The sequence below is a fragment of the Aquarana catesbeiana genome, linkage group LG07, assembly GCF_042186555.1.
Source record: "Aquarana catesbeiana isolate 2022-GZ linkage group LG07, ASM4218655v1, whole genome shotgun sequence".
In the NCBI taxonomy this organism is placed as follows: Eukaryota; Metazoa; Chordata; class Amphibia; order Anura; family Ranidae; genus Aquarana; species Aquarana catesbeiana.
In genome coordinates, this window is record NC_133330.1 from 89,205,157 (window position 1) to 89,226,049 (window position 20,893).

At 43.0% G+C, this 20,893-nt stretch overlaps 1 pseudogene; it reads left to right on the forward strand.

The window, feature by feature from the left end:
• LOC141103159 (uncharacterized) overlaps positions 1-19,525 on the forward strand; it is an 84,625-nt pseudogene extending 65,100 nt beyond the window's left edge.
• Positions 19,526-20,893: the final 1,368 nt, after the last annotated feature.

Consider the following 20,893-nt stretch of genomic DNA (forward strand, 5'->3'; position numbering starts at 1 on the left):
CAAATGTAAAGAAGAAGTTGAAATCTGTATGTAGATGTGCAAGGGTTGTGGGGATGAGGCCCTTCTCCCCATCAACATGGGGACAAGGTGCTTTGGGGGGCTACCCCAAAGCACCCTCCCAATGTTGAGGGCATGTGGCCTGGTACAGTTCAGGAGGGGGGGGCGCTCTCTCGTCCCCCCTCTTTTCCTGCGGCCTGCCAGGTTGCGTGCTCGGATAAGGGTCTGGTATGGATTTTTGGGGGGACCCCACGCCATTTTTTTAAAATTTTGGCACGGGATTCCCCTTAAAATTCAGGTCTGGTATGGATTTTGAGGGGAACCCCCACGCCATTTTTTTTTAAATTTTGGCGCGGGGTTCCCTTTAATATCCACACCCTCAGGTCTGGTATGGAATTTAGGGGGACCCCCACACCATTTTTTTAAAAATTTTGGCGCGAGGTTCCCCTTAATATCCATACCAGATCTAAAGGGCCTGGTATGGAATTTTGGGGGACCCCCACCCATTTTTTTTTTTTTGGTTCGGGGTTCCCCTGTGGGGAAATCCCATGCCGTTTTTATCAATGAACTTTTATGTGTATTGTCGGACCGACAATTCATTATAGCCGCAAGTAGTTTTAAATGACTTTTTTTCCCTTTACAAATATCATTTTGCTGTCAGACTGTTCTGAATACGGGAAACATGCGCCCCTTTAAAGGCATACAAAATTTAAAGGAATATTACACTTTTATTGTTTCACTTTAAGCATTAAAATCACTGCTCCCGAAAAAATGGCTGTTTTTAAAACTTTTTTTTGCATTGATACATGTCCCCTGGGGCAGGACCCAGACCCCCAAACACTTTTTATGACAATAACTTGCATATTAACCCTTAAAATTAGCACTTTTGATTTCTCCCATAGACAATTCACTATAGCAGACACCGCTATTACTTCATGACTTTATCCCTTTAGAAATGTCATTTTGCTCCCCGAAAAAACGTGCTTTTTTAAAACTTTTTTTGCATTGATACATGTCCCCTGGGGCAGGACCCAGGTCCCCAAACACTTTTTATGACAATAACTTGCACATTAACCCTTAAAATTAGCACTTTTGATTTCTCCCATAGACAATTCACTATAGCCGACACCGCTATTACTTTATGACTTTTTTTTCCCTCTAGAAATGTCATTTTGCTGTCAGACTATTCTAAACACGGGAAAAAAGCGCCACATTACAGGCATACTATAGACCCCCCAGGTATGAAATTTAAAGGAATATTTCACTTTGATTGTTTCACGTTAAGCTTTAATAAAATCACCGCTCCTGAAAAAACTGAAGTTTTTAAACCTTTTTTTTGCATTGATACATGTCCCCTGGGGACGGACCCGGGTCCCTAAACACTTTTTATGACAATACCATGCATGTAAGCCTTTAAAATTAGCACTTTTGATTTCTCCCATAGACTTTTGGGTGTTCCGTGGCTTTCAAATTTGCCGCGAACATCCCAAATTGTTCGCTGTTCGGCAAACTGGCAAACAGCCAATGTTCGAGTCAAACATGAGTTCGACCCGAACATAAAGCCCATCCCTACTCACTACACTCACACTATCCCTAGACTGACACTAAACTTATATTCTAGACTTACAATTGAAGCAAAATAGCACAGTATAGCACACTAACTAATAGCACTGTACAGAGCCCTGTTCTATCTCTCTCCACCCCGAAATCACACGAAAATGGCTGCCATTGAAAGAATACTTTTATACTGTGGGGCGGGAATGAGCCATGATTGGATAAAGTCATGATGACAGTGTCCAATCATGACTCTGACAGTGCTCTGTGTCCTGATTGGCTGAAGCTTTCACTGCTTCCGCCAATCAGGGCTTGCAATGCACTGTTCAGCGCCGCAATGCATTGTGGTCGGTTCGGGGGCCGAACAAACGGTCGAAAGACCCGTTTGTTCGGCTATTCGCCGAATGCCCGAGGTCGGCTCAAACTTATGCTCGGGCCGAACCATTCGCCCAACCCTAGTGTCAGAGTAGTTTAAGAAGTATCATTGATAGACCCTGCTCCAGATTATATTCTGAGGGTTGTTTCATTCAGCAGCTATTTCAGGGGTGTGCTACATATGTTAACCCTCTAGTGGTCTAAAAATTTATATCAAGCACAAGAGATTATTATTCAGCTATACCTCCTACCTGCTGATTTTCTGGGCCACTAAGATAGGTGGGAGCTTAGAGAACAGAGTTGGCTTTTAAATAATATTGGGCAATTCACATGAAAATTCATCATGTAATATTTCTTGAAGTACTACAATAATTCCTAAAGCTGAAGTTTAATCTGCTTAGATTTTGCTTTCCCTGGTTCCTCTTTTCACTCCTCATCGATATACTAAGCTAAGTAAAGTGGTAAATTACCTCTTTAGCTGCAGCTTTCTCATCTTCAGAGCCCTCTAAAGTACACAGAGCAGAACACATTTCTCAGCTACCAGTAGGCAGGGTGCGGGATTCTGATGTCACACCCTCCACAGCACAGAGCTAATGTGACACCTAAGTGGAGGGAATGGACACACCCCTCTCTACACAGCCTCACTGGAAGGCAGTCAGCTCAGTGAGGCTGTCAATCACCTTATCAGCACTGGAAGTGGGGCAGATTGTCACCATGAAATGCCCGGTGTCAGAGAAAACTGCCAGAAATGACATATGGAGATTGCATAGTTAAGAGAGAGCAGCCAGAAATCACACTAGGTGCTGTGCTTTGTTTATTTTATATTTTAAAGGTTTAAAGTGTTTGTTTTTAAAAAAAGTGCTTGTGCTGTGTAATTTGGCTCCCCATATCACCTACAAAAAACCTGGCTGATCCTGCCTGTTTCTGCCTCCCCCTGTAAACTGACCATGGTTTATCATGGCTGCTGAGCCCTGACATTGTGGTCAGTTTACATGCCTCCATCATCTGCAGCCCTGCTCTGTCCTTCTCTGTCCTCTCCTCCGTCCTCTCCCCCCCTCCCTCCCTGCCTGTCTGCTCCTGTGTCAGTGCCCACACTCCCCTCCTGCTGCTAAAATTACTTTTATTGTTTCATGCAATCCTCTCTGTTTTCTAATGACCGGTGCTCCTGTCTCTGTGTTTTATAAAAAAAATGCCTTCTTTACCGTATTTCACAGCGTCTCCCGGTGATCACGTGACCGTCCAGCTCTCTCAGTCAGTCTATGTAAACATCAGTCATGGAATCTGAGCAAAGCACATATACCTGTTGTGTTTACTGATTTCTCTCCAAAGTTCTAAGTGCCCATTCTCTCTGATGCTTTGTTCCTCTGTTATCAGCATGAGTCACTTCTGAGAAGTTTTCTGACTTTTTATGAGATAAAATTTGTGTCGGGATGGAGGGTGAGCTCGGAACAGAGCTTGTCTATTCACAACACAGTTCTTCTGCTGTGTGAGCGGGGGGGTGTTCCTTTCCTCCAATCAGCTCTCATACACTGTAACTGCAGCCTCTCCGCCACCCTTCTCTGTGCACCTTACAAAGGAAGATTTTAACATGATCTGCCCTTTTGAAGGGGTGTAGGGAAGAGAAGACTGTAGATAACCAAGTAAACCCTATGTAGGAGGATTTGTTTAATCTCTGTGTATTATCTGAGGCTGTTCACTTCACTGGGTATATGTGAGGGTTAACAACCACTTTAGGACAACCCTAAGATAACCCTGCCTCAGTACTCCTCTCATGTGCCCTCTGCTCTGACACAAGCAGTGGGCTCTCTCGGGGGAAGTTATGCAAATATCAGATGCTTAGATGGGTGGATGTAAGTCTGGAGGAGTGGATGTGCCTATTGTAACACAGTGCAATGTTACTGTTATGCACACAAGATTGCCACAAGATTGCAGTGTCTCACAACTTCATACAACTCATACAGAAATTCTGGGAACTCTGGGATTTGTATGCTGTGAGCGGGATTATTTCATCCAAATTAGCTGAAACTGAACTACACCGCCCATGAGGACTGGCAAAGTGGCGGGAGCATTTAAAATGGGAAAAGCCTAGGAACATGGGTGTAGATGGGAGAGACTAGGCTGGTGGCCAGACATGTGAAAGAGAGCAGAGCGGATCCACGAGGGTCCAGGCAGAATTGGGGCCGAGTTGAGGAGTCACAAAATTGCCAGAGAAGCGTATTATCCTGAGGAGGCAGGTAGCAAATACTGTGGGCAGACGGAAAGGGTCATCACCACCTTAAAAACCATCCCAGAGGAGAACAAAGGGGGCCTCCCCTCCACAAGGAAGGTCATCAGTTTACCCTGCTGCTCTGTGGAACAGAGTGAGAGGGTTCTTAACCTACACGATGCTGTCATTGGACTCAAGCCTGTTGTTGCATCCAGTTGCTAAAGTCCACATTTTACAGTATAGGCCTATATCTTTAGGCACAGACGCTATAACCTATCCAGTGCTGCATTCTAACCTCCTTACTACTTTTACTAACACAGCCTGCAGGATAACATAATTCACCTCTTTGCTTCCCTGCTAGGCAGAAACACACACACACCCCACTTCAGACTTGAGCTATCCAAGGAAGAAATGAGCTGGTTTCCATTTAAAGGGACATACTGCCAAAATCGTTCTTTTTTTCTTTCCAAAGCAATCTTTGTTACCATCTGACATCTTTAAAGTGACTTTCCACCTTAATATGATATCCTTAGAGTGACTCTTCGCCTTAGTCTGACATCTTTAAATAAACATTCCATTAATTTGTCAACTCAGTTTTCCATCGCTATTGTGCACCAAGGGCCCCAACTAGCCGGCAGAAGAGAAATGTGCTTGCCTACATTTCTGAAAGTTAAACCCTGACTCTTTTCACTGAGAACCCACAAGTGAACTAGTCATTGTTTGTTCTTTTTTCCTCATCCTATTCGCTCACTTGGGGAAAATTTCTCGATTCGGGAGCTCACATTTAAATCTCCAGTCCTGCAGGACGGGTGGGAGTGGCTTAAAGTGGTACTGTATTGTGTTATATTGGCTTTTCCTGTTGGTGTTTTGTAATTTGAAAAACTCAGCCAATTGTTTTCTTTTGCCTATTTCGATATTTCTGTGACACTAATACATTTAATACAAGTTAAACATTTATCTCAGTGTGTACGCATTTATTTTTTTGTGTGACAGTAAGGGATTCACCTGGCCAAGGTATTTCGGTGGTAATTTAAGTGATCCACAAGAACACATATGTAGATTGCCACCATCCCTTGATAATGCATGAAATAACCTCAAAAAGTGGGATTTGGATATCCCTCTCTGCAGCATTCCTTGTTAGAAACCACAATTTAAGGGAACAGCAAGTAGATTGGGATTGCCACTTCATGGTTCAAATAGCCAAATGTGCAATGTTTGCAACTTTTATTCATACAATGTGCAATGTTGATAATGCTATTCTTATGATGTTTTGTATTATCACCATGAGATTTTTTAATACAATTGTTCTACAATAAATTTACATTTTTTTTACATGTGTAAATAACTGAAATCTAGGTAGCCTCCCTGACGGTTTTCCCGAGTGTGGCTCGGGCTTAAATTTCAGCACCATTAGCAGTAACCCCGAGCCACACTCGGGATTACATTGCAGGATCCTGGTGCAGGTTACTTACCTTGTCCCCAGGATCCTGCGATGTCCCCCTGCCCTGTGCCAGGCTCCATTCCCTGCAAGCGTCGCGACGCACGGGGGCAGAGCTTGGCGGCAAATTAAAAAAAAAGTAAAAATCATAACACATACAGTACTGTAATCTTACAGATTACAGTACTGTATGAAATTATTTCACATCCCTTTTGTCCACAATGCTTTGGCCCATGCCCTGCATGCAGTTTTATATGATATATACTGTTCTTTTCTGCCCGGAAACTTGAGATTGTCCATAGCAACCAAAAAGTGTCCCTTTATGTCAAAAGTGGCTTTAGACCAGCTAGAAAACAGCGATAGTAAATTAGAACACTTGCAGAATTGAGCGATAGTGAATCGTGGGGAAATTTATTTTATTATCATTATATTATTATTTTTTTTAATTATTTATATTTATTATATTATAATTTATGTTTTTGTGTTTCAAACTTCATCATACCCGGGATATCTACTAGACTCTTGGTGGACAGATCTAAGTGTGTTATTGTTGAGAATTACAGGCCTACAATATAAAACGCCAAATTTCCAAGCAAAATAATTGTATCGATTTCAGCACCTAAAATCCGAAATAATCATACCACCAAGGAGGTTAAAGAAAGGAGAGGGCCAGGGACACTACAACTTGACAGGAAAAGACAAGATGATATTGGACGTCTTCCAGCCAAGAAATCATGCAGGCTTTATCTAAGCTGCTTTAGCTTCTAATGCACACTGTGAGAAGCTATCAGTGTGCAGTGAACTTAAAAGAGAAGTCTGTACAACTGTGCAAGACTGAAGGCAAGGCTGGAGTTCAGCTTTAAAATTCCTTATAATGTATCCCTTATTCTTCTTAACTTCATAAGATAAATATTTATGGCAGGTGCCTGCTTTTGGCTCCTGGACTATAAACTCTAAATCATGAACAACCCATGTTTCATTCAGCTTCTGTTTGCTGGGAGAGTAATAGAAAAACATGAATTAATCCCACCCGTGCATCTATGCAATTGTCATGCAGCATCCTACCTACATCTCCTCCAAATAGAGAATCTACTTACAAATCCATAAAACCAGCGTGGGGAGAATATTGTCTTTTATGAGCTTTGTCTTTTTAATTCTAATGAATTAATAAAAAAGAGAATCACATCATCAACACTGAGTGAATCTCTGAAGGTTGAGGGAGATGGATGCTGAATTCTGAAGTATAATGCAGGTGACCCCAGGAATTCATTGATTTCCATGACTACTGAAAGAAATAGAAGTACCACATTGTCTAATGCTACAAGAAAACAAAGGCAGTAGTCACACATCTTTGTTTGCTGGTAATCAGATTTTTCTTTCCTTTTTTTTTTTAACAGGTTATATAGTGCCTTGAAAAAGTATTCATACCCCTTGACATTTTCCACATTTTGTCATGTTACAACCAAAACCTAAATGTATCTTATTGGGATTTTATGTGATAGACCAACACAAAGTGGCACATAATTGGGAAGTGGAAGGAAAATTATAAATGGATTTCAAAAATTTTCACAAATAAATATGTAAAAAGTGTGGCGTGCATTTGTATTCAGCTCCGTTTACTCTGATACCCCTAACTAAAATCTAGGGGAACAAATTGCCTTTAGAATAAGGTGACCAGATTTTTAAAATGAAATCCAGGGACATATTTTTTTTTATATCGGCAAATGGCAAACTATTTTATAAGCATATTTTCCTCAAATGATGTATGCAGTGTATGTGTTTTTTTTTTTTTTTTTAATGATTGTATAATATATACGTTATTTCTCACATTTCGTCCATGAGATAAAAAAATAAGATATTTTTAGACTTTTTTGGGATATGACTACCAAATGTTAAGAAGATAAGATAGAGAAAAAACTTGGAGGGAGGGATGAGGCAGCAAAATTCAAATCCAATCCGGAGAGGGGCGGCTTCAGACAATTTTTTGTGGGGTGCCTGAGGTAAAAGTGATGGTGCTAATGCGGCGCATTACTGCACACCTGTGGGCATGGCCAGAAAGTGACTGAGGCCAGCAAGTGGGCGTGGCCAGCAATTGGCGGTTTCTTCATGGCGTCCAATGGTGATCGGTACAGTATGTCCTGGCCTCTGAATACCAATAAAAAGCCAAACAATGCAGCACAACCCTACACTTCATCTATAAAACTACAAATCGACTTATAAGTGCAATGATAAAATCTATAAATGAATATCCAGTGCAAATCACCCAATGTATTGCAATATAGTAGTGATGGTGTTACCCCCTCTGCAAAAATATTTTGAGAAATTGCAGAGCTTCAATGTGCAAATAATGGTGAACCCCCTACATACAATAATAACAATAATAATAACAGAGATGCAAATCAACCGGTGTATTAGAACATAGTATTGATGGTGTCACCCTCTCTGCAAGAGGTAAAAAATATTGCAGAGCTGCAATGTGCAAATATCAGTGAAGCCCCCTATATGTAATCATAATAATTGATGTACATATTTTACATTTTATTATTATTATTATATATAGGGGGGGTCCCCCACTATCTGCATAGGGGGTGACACCATCACTACTATATTGCAATACATTAGTTGATTTGCACTGAATATTCATTTATAGGTTTTACCATTGCACTTATAAGTCCATTTGTACAATTTTCTAGAGGAAATGTAGGGCAGCGCTGCATTTTTTTTCTTTTTATTGATCTGCGTTAGATGAGAGAATCAGCTAACAAGATTCTCTTATTGCTTTTGAGATTTTTTTGCATGGTACTTGTTTTACTCGATTTGTTATGTCCTCTGTCTACTGGTAACCACTGGCCCTGCATATTGGTGGTCAGTGTGCCCCCTGTATGCTGGTGCTACGTGCAGGAGGATGCCACGTACAAGGTGCAGGAGGATGCTACATGCAGGAGGATGCTATGTGTAGGGTGCAGGAGGATGCTACGTGCAGGGTACAGGAGGATGCTATGTGTAGGGTGCAGGAGGATGCTATGTGCAGGAGGATGCTACGTGAAGGGTACAGGAGGATGCTAAGTGCAGGGTACAGGAGGATGCTAAGTGCAGGGTACAGGAGGATGCTAAGTGCAGGGTACAGGAGGATGCTAAGTGCAGCGCGCAGGGCTTAGGAGGATGCTACGTACAGAGTGCAAGGTACAGGAATTCATTATGTACAAAATGCAAGGTTCAGGAATGCATTACGTACAGAGCCCAAGGTTCAGGAGTGTGTTGTACAAAGTGCAAGGTTCAGGATCGCAATTATGTAGAGTGCATGGTTCAGGAATGCATTGCGTACAGAGTGCAAGGTTCAGCAGTGTGTTGTACAGAGTGCAAGGTTCAGGAATGCATTAAGTACAGAGAGCAAGGTTCAGGCGTGCGTTGTACAGAGTGCAAGGTTCAGGAGTGCGTTGTACAGAGTGCAAGGTTCAGGAGTGCATTACATACAGAGTGAAAGGTTCAGGAGTGCGTTGTACAGAGTGCAAGGTTCAGGAGTGCATTACAAGGTTGTACAGAGTGCAAGGTTCAAGGTTCAGGAGTGCGTTGTACAGAGTGCAAGGTTCAGGAGTGCGTTGTACAGAGTGCAAGATTCAGGAGTGCATTATGTACAGAGTGAAAGGTTCAGGAGTGCATTATGTACAGAGTGAAAGGTTCAGGAATTAGTTAAACTGCAAAGACACCAATATATATATATATATATATATATATATATATATATATATATATATATATAAACATAGCACGCTTATATTCTAAAATATTAATTACCAGCCTACAGGAGCCGAGGCAAGAATGGTGGCATCAGATGGATAATAAATGAGTGCAGCCAAGCAGGACATGCAGCAATGTGACCATCCATCGAGCACAGCCAAAGATTGGTGGGCAAGCCAGGGGCATACGGCCAGGTATGGTGCAAGGATTTTTTCCCACACAGGTGAAGGTGTATTTTGGCGCCTGCTCCATCATGACCGGATCTGAGGGGGGGGCAGCTTTCAGATTTTAGTTGCGTCCCCCCAAATCCCGGACAGCATAGACATCTAATTTGTGAGCTCTGTTGCCTCTCTGCAAAGAAATAGCCTCATCCAACTCCTTATTGGTTAAATGCTGCTGTTCTGTCTGGCAATCCTCTCCCTGTCACAGCAGTATGCTCTCCAGCAAGTAGCAGTGGGTATGCCCTGTTCTCCTGGCCTGGGGACCGTGGCACTATTGCTCCCCAGACTCTTCCCGCTCTCCCTGCATAGTCTGTCGACCCACCACTCTCCCTCCCGGTCCTACCACCCGTTTCACTACTTCTGAAGTGGTTCTACCCCACTAAACTGGCGGTCCTCTCCACTTTATTCTGCCAAGTTTTTAGAAGCTAAAAACCTATGCACACCTCTCCCTCATCTCTGCCATCCAGAACTGCTGCTACATCTCCTGGCACAGTAGTCCCTGCACTGTCCTCCAGACTCTTCTCACACTCTCCGGGATTAAAGGATGTTTACCACTATGGAAAAAATAATAAATGCACAGATTTTTGCAGAAAAAACATGCATTTATTATTTCCAGCAGGGCCCTTGAAAGCATTGCACCCTCAATCAGTAGATCATTCATGCAATGGGGGCTCCTGAGACATGGCCTTCGGTTTTCAGCCCATACCACTGAAAGCCGGAATACATGTCAATGGACTACGGGAGCGCTCATCAGCACCCCTGCAGCCCATTGATAACTACAAGCCCATCTGCCATGGTTTATTTCATTCACAGGAATCTGTAAATGAATGACGCGGCTATGTGGGTGGAGCCCCGTAAAGCCATGCACATACTTAGGTGGAAGCGGCATCACTCTCACTGCATCTGTCCCCCCGCTGGCTCCACACTGAGAACTGAGTGATCAAACACTGCTGATCACTCAGTACTCCCCTCTGTTCTGAGCAGAGAGCTGTGACTGCCAGTTGCTCTCTACTCTGCCCCTCCAATGCTGACTGGAGCACTGGGCTGTGGAGGGGGCGGGAGCTCAGGTTTTTGGCGGAAGGTTGAGAGGCTGAGCCAACTGCTGGTCAGGCATCTGGGTGGATCCCGACTTTAATCTTCCTAGAGTCTGTACCAGCTCTGTGATATCAGCCGACAGCAGACTTTAGCTGGTGGCTGAATCTGTGTCCATAAGAGAGGTATAGCCAATTGGGCTTTGACCATACTTCTTCTTTAGCCCTGTTTCACACTTGTGCAGGCAGGATAGCTCATTCATTGGAATGGGCTGCTGTGCCTGCACCTTTTTAAAAACGCAGTAGCAAGGAAAAACCATGGTCTTTTTGACCAAGCGATTTTCCTGTAGTTTCCGCAAATGCTGTATGGGCTTAGATGTGTGGGGGTGCCATTCAGAATCAATAGCAACCCCGCACATCTCATAAGAGCAGCGCAGTTTAGCTGCAGGTGGTTGCGGAAACAGATGTGATTCCTGCACCCGCAACCAGCCTGCACAGTGTGAACCAAAGATTAATATCATCTGTGAGAAATGTGAACTGCAGCCAGGATTTCATGTTAAAGTGATACTAAAGGTTCATTTAAAAAAAAAAAAAAAAAAAAGAGTGGCCCTGAACCTGCTCTTCTGGGGTCCCTCGGTGGCTCTCTCGGCTCCTCCCCGCATCAGATAACCCCCTGGGAGAAACGCTCTCCTGGGGGGGTTACCTTGCTATGGACGTCGAATGCTGGACTCGGCCCCGCCCTCCGGTGGCCACATCATTGGATTTGATTGACAACAGCGGGAGCCAATGGCTATGCTGCTATAAATCTATCCAATCAACAGCCGAGAACCCCCTAGCAGAGCAACGGTGCGTCCCCGTGGGTCAAGTTCGAGGGTTCAGGTAAGTAAAATGGGGGGGGGGGGGGCTGGGGGCCGGTCACTGACAGGTGTTTTTTCACCTTAATGCATAGCATAAGCATAGCAAACCAAAAAAAAAAAATCCCAGCCATTGTGCTCTTACTGCAGTAAGAGCACAATGGCTGGGATTTTTTTTTTTTTTTGGTTTGTCCTGTACAAAGCCCTTCCATGTGCACCTTGCTTCAGATCTAGAACTACTCTATATGGCCCCTTCTTCATTCTATGTGGGATATGTCCAAGGATGTTTTGACCTCTATATGGAGAAGATATCCCTGTGAATGAACCACCAAGATTCCATCTTCAATTCGCCTTTGGGGCTCCCCTGGTATTGCCAGTTGGCAATTTAAGCCTGCTTGACTCACACAGTATATGCTCTGTGGGTCCCAACTTTCTGGTAAGCCTCCATTCATTCGGGTGGTGGTATTCACACAATTTTATGTTTATACACACTGGATCCCCTTGAAGGCCTCCATGATTGCATATGTGTTTCAAAGTGCTGTCAAGTTTGTTTGACCCATATGTTATACATCAACTTTGGATCCATTATCTCTGGAACACCTTCATCCACTTTTGGGACATTACTGCAACCAATTTAGTTGTTTTTTTCACGTGGCGATTATAACGGTTCATACAAAGATGGACTTTTAATTAATCAATTAATTATTTAATATGGATATGTATCAAATGTTTAAAGATATTTGCTAACAGCATATTTTTACTTCACATCACTTTAGCGTTAACTTGTTTTATATATATAGTAAATAGAGTCTACCTGTGTGTAATTTATTCTCAGTATAAATACAGCTGTTCTGCGAAGCCCTCAGAAGTTTGTTAGAGAACCTTAGTGAAAAAACAGCATCATGAAGGCCAAGAAACACACCAGAAAGGTCGGGGATAGAGTTGTGGAGAAATTTTAAAGCATGGTTAGGTTATAAAAAATATCCCAAGCTTTAAACATCTCATGGAGCACTGTTCAATCCATCATCCTGAAATGAAAAGAGTATGGCACAACTGCAAACCTACCAAGACATTGTCGCCCACCTAAATTGACAGGCCTAGCAAGGAGAGCATTGATCAGAAAAGCAGCCAAGAGGCCCATGGTAACTCTGGAGCTGCAGAGATCCACAGCTCAGGTGGGAGAATCTGTCCACAGGACAACTATTAGTGATGCTCTACACCAATCTGGCCTTTATGGAAGAGTGGCAAGAAGAAAGCCATTGTTGAAAGAAAGCCATAAGAAGTCCTGGTTGCAGTTTGTGAGAAGCCATGTGGAGGATACAGCAAACATCTGGAAAAAGGTGCTCTGGCCAGATGAGACCAAAATTTAACTTTTTGGCCTAAAAGCAAAACACTATGTGTGGCAGAAATCTAACACTGCACATCATCCTGAACACACCACCCCCACTGTGAAACACGGTGGTGGTAGCAACATGTTGTGGGGATGATTTTCTTCAGCAGGGACAGGGAAGGTGGTCAGAGTTGATGGGATGATGAATGGAGCCAAATACAGGGCAATCTTCATTTCTGTTATAAAATTCTGCAAATTAGTAATTTTTCTTCATATATTTTGGCCAAAATTTATACCGCTACATATCTTTGGTAAAAACCCAAATCGGTGGATATTATTTGGTCTTTGTGAAAGTTATAGAGTCCAAAAGCTATGGTGCCAATATCTGAAAATTGATCACACCTGAAGTACTGACGGCCTATCTAATTTCTTGAGACCCTAACATGCCAGAAAAGTACAAATACCCCCCAAATGCCCCCTTTTTGGAAAGAAGACATTCCAAGGTATTTAGAAAGATGCATGATGAGTTTTTTGAAGTTGTCATTTTTTCCCACAATTTTTTGCAAAATCAAGTTTTTTTTTTACTTTTTTTTTTTCACAAAATTGTCATATTAGCAGGTTATTTCTCACACACCGCATATGCATACCACAAATTACACCCTAAAACACATTCTGCTATTACTCCCGAGTACGGTGATACCACATGTGTGAGACTTTTACACAGCGTGGCCACATACAGAGGCCCAACATGCAGGGGAGCATCACCAGGCTTTCTGGAGCACCAGGCCAATTCTGACATTTCTCTCCTACATGTAAAAATCATCATTTATTAGCTAGAAAATTACATAGAACCCCAAAACATTATATATGTTTTTTTAGCAAAGACCCTAGAGAATACAATGGTGGTCATTGCAACTTTTTATCTCGCACGGTATTTGCGCAGCAATTTTTTAACGCTTTTTTTGGAAAAAAAACAGTTTTGTGCTTTAAAAAAACCAAAACAGTAAAGTTAGCCACCTTTCAAAATTGCACGCGCTTGTGGAATGGCGCCAAACTTCGCTACTCAAAAATCCCCATAGGCAACGCTTTAAAAATTTTTACTGGTTACATGTTTTGAGTTACAGAGGAGGTCTAGGGACAAATTTATTGCTCTCGCTCTACCGAACGCAGCGATACCTCACATGTGTGGTTTGAACACCGTTTTCATATGTGGGCGGGACTTAAGAATGCGTTCGCTTCTGCATGCGAGCACACGGGGACAGGGGCGCTTTAAAATTTTTTTTTTTTTTAATTATTCATTTTACTTTATTTTAGTTTGATGCTTTTTTCCCCCCAAAAAATTTTTTTGACAACTTTTATTCCTATTACAAGGAATGTAAACATCCCTTGTAATAGGAATATGGCATGACAGGTCCTCTTTACAGTGAGATATGGGGTCAATAAGACCCCACATGTCACCTCTAGGCTTGGAAGCCTGGAATAAAAAAAAACAAAAACAAAAAAAAACAAAAAAAAAGATCCTGGCTTCGATTGTAGCGGTGAGTCGGTAGAAGCATCGGAGGGCGGCGGGAGGGGGGGACATCCCCTCTCGCCTCCCGTAAGAATGATCAAGCAGTGGAATAGCCGCTATGATCATTCTTATGGTGTAGGGAATCGCTGGCTGAAAAAGCTGATATCTGAATGATGCCTGTAGCTGCACCCATCATTCAGATATCCCCGCACAAAGTCAAGGAAGGAAGTTGTCCATTTATACAATATTTCTAACACATAGCATGTACATACCAAAAATGACACCCCAAAATAGATTCTCCTACTCCTCCTGAGTACGGCGATACCACATGTGTAAGACTTCCACAGCCTGGCCACATACAGAGTACAGCCGAGTATGACCGAGCATGGCTGAGTATGGCAGGGTATGGCTGGGTATGGCTGGGTATGGTGGGGTATTGCAGGGTATTGCAGAGTATGGCTGGGTATGGCAGGGTATCGCCGAGTATGACTGGGTATCACCGAGTATTGCAGAGTATGGCTGGGTATGGCAGAGTATTGCGGGGTATTGCAGAGTACTGCGGGGTATTGCAGAGTATTGCGGGGTATTGCAGAGTATTGCGGGGTATTGCAGGGTATTGAAGAGTACAGCAGGGTATTGCAGAGTATTGTGGGGGTATTGCAGAGTATTGTACAGTATTCTGGGGCATTGCAGAGCATTAGGGATGGCTGAGCATGGATGGATGGATGTCACTGTGCAGCGCTGTGGGCACTACACATCCAGCCCACAGGGCTGCAGCCATCCATCCATCCCCCTCTCCGCTCACAGTGTACCGATCAGTACACAGGAGGGAAGGAGAGGAACCGGCGTCATGAGATGACACCGGTTTGTTTACATGGGATCACTCCGTCATTTGACGGAGCAATCACATGGTAAACGGCCGTGATCAGCGGCCATTTACTGGGATCCGTGATGCGCCGGGTCCTCTGGACCCGGCGGTCACGGATGTGTTTGGGTGCGCGCCCCAGGGGGAATTCTGGGAGGACGTCATAGTACACCCTCCCAGAGTTAAGCAACTGCCCTGCAGCCGTCATTCGGCTATGGGCCGGTTGTTAAGTGGTTAAAGTGGAGATCCGCCCACCCCTGCAAAAATTGAAAGCCAGCAGCTAAACATACTGCAGCTGCTGACTTTTAATAGGACACTTACCTGTCCTGGAGTCCAGCAATGATAGATGTTCCTATCAGCTGTCGAGTGCTGTCGCCAGCATTGCCGGTAAGGGAACCCAGTAATGAAGCATTACGGCTCCACGCCGGGTCCCTACTGCACATGCGTGAGGCACCTCTGCGCTCTCCTACTGGCCCAGCAGTGGGGGAAGGAGGATAAGGGAGCCGAGCTGCTGACGTAATTCGCCACGGACCGGTCTCCTGGACGTCGGGATAGGGTACCTGTCAAAGACGGGTATCTGCCCCCCCCCCTCCCCCCGAAAGGTGTCAAATGTGGCACCGGAGGGAGGGGAGGTGACAAATGAGTGGAAGTTCCACTTTTGGGTGGAACTCCACGTTAACTGTTTTCTGAAAAGTGATCCACTACGGACCACTCTTTGGAAGGGCAGTAGAAAGGTCTGTTTGTGTAAAGAAGCCCATAGTAACAAAAAAACATGTGTTAGATGACAATTGTAAAGTGAAATGTGAATGGTTGTTATGGGATACTGCCATCTACATGAAGCACTAACCCCCGAAGGAGCTGCTGAAATAGATTTGGGCTTATCGTTACCATCTTCACAGTGTTCATCATAGGGGTCCCATAGTAGATATTCAATTGAAAACACTGGCTCCAACACTTTGTCCTTCTTTCCAAGCTTTATTGAAGAAACAAATTATGCAATAGCAGGGTAGAGAGTGAAAGGGATTCAGGTACCTTGAATCTTGCGATTAGAGGTAATTCCTATATCCAGCGAGCAGCAGATCCACAGCTGGATTTAGCAACCACCGGATAGGTCTCTCTCACCAACCTAGCAGCCGATGCGATACTCGGATATGGTCTCTGCCACAGACCTGACAATCGTGAATAAACTGCTTACAGTGCTTGACACGGTCTCTGCCACAGACCTGACAATCTTGAATAAACTGATTGCTGTGCTTGATACGGTTTCTGCCACAGACCTGACAATCTTGAATAAACTGATTGCTGTGCTTGATCCCAGATGCGTCACCGACTGAGTTCCCAGGCTCTTCTCAAGATACCAGCCTTATGCTCGGTCCTCTCCTGAAGAGTCCTCCCCTGGTTGCTACATTCCCTTGCTTCTTCCCGCAGGCCAGACAGCAATGAGACCATCCTATGGACCAATAGGCCATTAAAACTTTGGCCCTTCTTCTAGTAGCTGAGCCTTGGGTCTGCCGACCCCAAGGCAGAATTTTAGGCAGCAGCAATTCCCCCAGGCCAGGAGGGCCATGAGGTCAGGAAACACGAACCCCTAAAAATGGTGTCTGCTCCTTAAATACCCCTACCCAGAATGCACGGCGGATGAACCACTCCCACCGATTTGTCTCTGGGCAAAGAGTATTCAATATGTCCAACCAGACTGTATTTACAACATCCACCAATGTTAACAGCACCACCCATGGTGGAAATTTGCACAGTCCAGCCAAACTGGTACAGAAACCAGTAACTTTAGGTAATAATAAGCTGAGCCGAACTGTAGCTTCAACTAACTTAAATTTGAATAGAATAGCATCTACTCTTCAGGAGCAGGGCGCTACATACACATGTCTGTTCCCTGCTAATAGAAATAAGCTTGAAAGGGCATAAAGCCCAAATAAACTCCGCTATACTAACCTCTACTTTAACAATCCAATGCCTATAATGTCCTCCACTGTCATCTTCTTCCCAGGTTCTTCCAGATGTTGGTCTTTTGGCCATTATGATTGGCCAGAGTGGGAGGATGTCAGTTTGTCGTACGTGCAGGAGTACAGTCATCCTGGCCCACAGGAACTATTCTGAAATGTAATGTACATTCTACAGAAGACTGAACAGGCAGAAGAGACATTATAGAAGAGCCTGCCTCCTCACAGTTTAATATCAGAGTTTAGTTCCATTTTAGGTCTCCGTTCACACTTGTGCATCTGTATTTTGTGCATTTTTTAACATAATTTTTGGTGTTTAAATGTGTTCACATGTTTTTCATGCGTTATGTGTTTTTGTTTTGATGTGAAGTATCAGTTGCTTGGAAGTGGCGGTTTATTGTCATGCACTAAAACACATGAAAATGCACGTTACATAAATTTTTCATGCGCTTCCATTAAAGGCTATGGGGCTTAAAATTCACCAAAAGAAGCACCTCCATTTTTTTTTTTTTTTTTTTTATAATTCGCACTGCAGCACAATGCAAAGGTGTAAAATGGGCCCCCAAAAAATAATGGTCCCTTTTTTTGTTGCATGCCCGTCATAGGGTTTCATGTTGCACAAGTATGAACAAGGCTAACCAAATCCGCAGGAGGCACCGGAGCATTCTCTAGCGAGGGAAGACTGCAAACCAGTCCCATGTGCTGTGGAACAGGTGCATGCAGTCAGGGGAGCAGGTGAGGCAGAGCTTCAGGGTCGTAGCTTGGTGACCTGGGGTCACAGAGACACAGAGCCAAAGTCCTACCCCACCACTGGTCAAAATGTGGGGCTATGGTTCCGGAGATATAGGACTCCTTGTGCAGCCTGTCAGAAGCTACATACAGCGCGGCCAGTTTAAATACAAGCTGGCACACGCTGTTTGCAGCAGGCTGAGAGGATGAGCTCACAGTGCCTCTCCTCACTTCTTGTCAGAGGCACTGAGCTAAATGAACAGCTTGGAGCCTTGGACCAAAGGTAAAGAACCATTGGTCCAAGCTGTCCAATAAAAATGCTGCAGTGGAGACTCTCCTCTCACTGCAGTATCATAGAAGGGGGCATGTGTCTAAAACACAAATGTTCTCTTCCAGCCATCTTAACTACAAGGTGTACCCATAATCCCATGTTTTTCTCACACAGTTAAGAGGGAGAATCTGCTGCTACTGAAAAGGTACTTTTTTAATCAAGCTAAATCATATAATATTATGCTATATGTTATATCATAATAATTTTATTATTTATCTATTTACCGTGAAATTACTGGTTTGAAGTTATTAACTTCAAACTCCAGTAATTTGTCTGTTACGCCACCTGCTTGAGTACAGTTTTTGAAAATATAGTAAATGACCTTAAAAACAATATATAATAATTATTTGTATATTACTTACGGTAATTTACCACTTGCCAACCAGGCCAATTCTGACACTTCTCTCCTACATATAAAAATCATTTTTTTGCTAGAAAATTATTCAGAACCCCCAAACATTTTATATATATATATATATATATATATATATATATATATATATATATATATATATATATATATATATATATATATATATATATATATTTTTTTTTTATTTTTTTATTTTTTTAGCAGACACCCTAGGGAATAAAAAGGTGTACATTGCAACTTTTTATGTCACATGGTTGCGCAGCAATTTTTCAAACGCGTTTTTTTGGGAAAAAAACTGTTTCATGAATAAAAAAATAAATAAAAAAATCCACTAAAGTTAGCCCAATTTGTTTGTATAATGTGAAAGATGATGTTACACCAAGTAAATAGATACCTAACATGTCACGCTTTAAGATTGCACACACTTGTGTAATGGCGCCAAGCTTCGGTACTCAAAATCTCCATAGACGACGCTTTAAATTTAAATTTTTTACAGGTTACATGTTTAGAGTTACAGAGGAGGTCTAGTGCTAGAATTATTGCTCACGCTCTAACATTTGTGTTTGTTTGTTTAATGAATATAACTGGTAGAACTGCAATTGCCTACATAATGAGAATCGAATACGTAACTTGTGAATATGTAACGTGTGTATCTGGCTCTGATACTAGCCAGTGCCTCACCAGCCACTGACCTCATTGCACATCCCTGCTGTAGAAGGGACACACTGGTCAGGTTATTCATAAATAAAATAAAAAACATATTTATATGCCTTAAAGCAGGCCTTCACCCATTAAAATAAATTTTTCCTTCTGGTACCTCCCCCTTTCTTTCCCACAAATGGAGAATATTTCCTAATTTTTTAAAAAGGTTTCATTTTTTTCCTAGGCATGAATGACATCAGGTTCCCCCTGCCTCCTGGAATGTTCACACCACACTGCAGGTCTTTGGGACCCAGAAGAATCCTGTAGCACATCTGCACATGCATGGGGGGCTTTCATGCATGCAGATATCAAGGTACTAGAGAACAAACAGCATTGTGTACGCATGTGTGGCAAAGCCCTGTGCACATGCAGATGTATTGCAGGTCTCTGCCGGGTTCCAAAAGGTGAATTAGAGACCCTCAGCACATTTGCGTACACAAGATATTCTAAGATGTTGGCATGGGAAAGAAGGGGGACTGAAGCTGCTCTTTAACATTATCAACATAACAATATACAGACAAAAGCACACAATCCAATGATACAGTCTATCAAATTCAGAATTGTACAGAAATCTCAAATGCGTGTACTCACATTGGATCGGATGTATTCATTAAAAATTATGGCATGTTTTTTGACTGTTTTTTGACTGTTTTATGCCGCGTATAGACGATCGGAATTTCCGACAACCAAACCGTGGATTTATTTCTGACGGATGTTGGCTGAAACTTGTCTTGCATACACACGGCCGCACAAATGTTTTCGGAAATTCTGATTGGCTAGAACACGCTGACATACAACACGTACGTCGGGACTAGAAAAAGGAAGTTCAATAGGCAGTGCGCCACCCTGTGGGCTCCTTCTGCTAATCTCGTGTTAGTAGAAGTTTGGTGAGAGACGATTTGCGCTTTTCAGCCTTGTGTTTTTCTCACATATGGCTTTGTTGCGGGTGATCCGTGAGAATAATCCTGATGATTTCAGGAATTTTCTCCAGATGACGGACTCCGTTTTTCACCATCTGTTGGCTTTGCTGTCCCCCTATATTACTAAGCAGGACACCTGCATGCGGCAAGCCATCACTCCTGAACAAAAGCTAGTCACCACCTTGCGGTACTTGGCGACGGTGAGAAGTCTGCAGGGCATCAAGTTCTCGACAGGCATCTCCCCCCAGGCTCTGGGGATTATTATTCCAGAGACCTGTTCTGCCATCATTCAGGTCCTGCAGAAGGACTATATTAGGGTAAGTTTTCTCCTTTAACATCACATTCTATGTATTTAATGTTTGCTAATGTATTGTATTTATTTCATTATTGCCTAATTACCATGAATTTAATATGCTGTGAATGTCCCCTTTATCCTCATGCATGCTTGAATTTTTTATGGTCTTTTTTTGTCCTTCATGCATATTTGCCTCCACTAACCTCCCAAGCATGCTATCCTGGGCCCATACACACCTAGCCTAGTCACTTAATGTATTTTGTCAGCTCCATAGTAGTGTTTTACCCTAAACACCCCCTAAAATGTGTACAAATGTTATTGTTGTCCTTAAATTCAGGCAGAGTGCAAGAGGCTTTTTTTTGGGGGGGCCCCAAACTCAGTTGGAACCCTCCCCCCCAACTGCTAAGTAAACCGATACCAATACTCTATCTGCGGACTTTGCCAAACCCATACACACTATACCTAC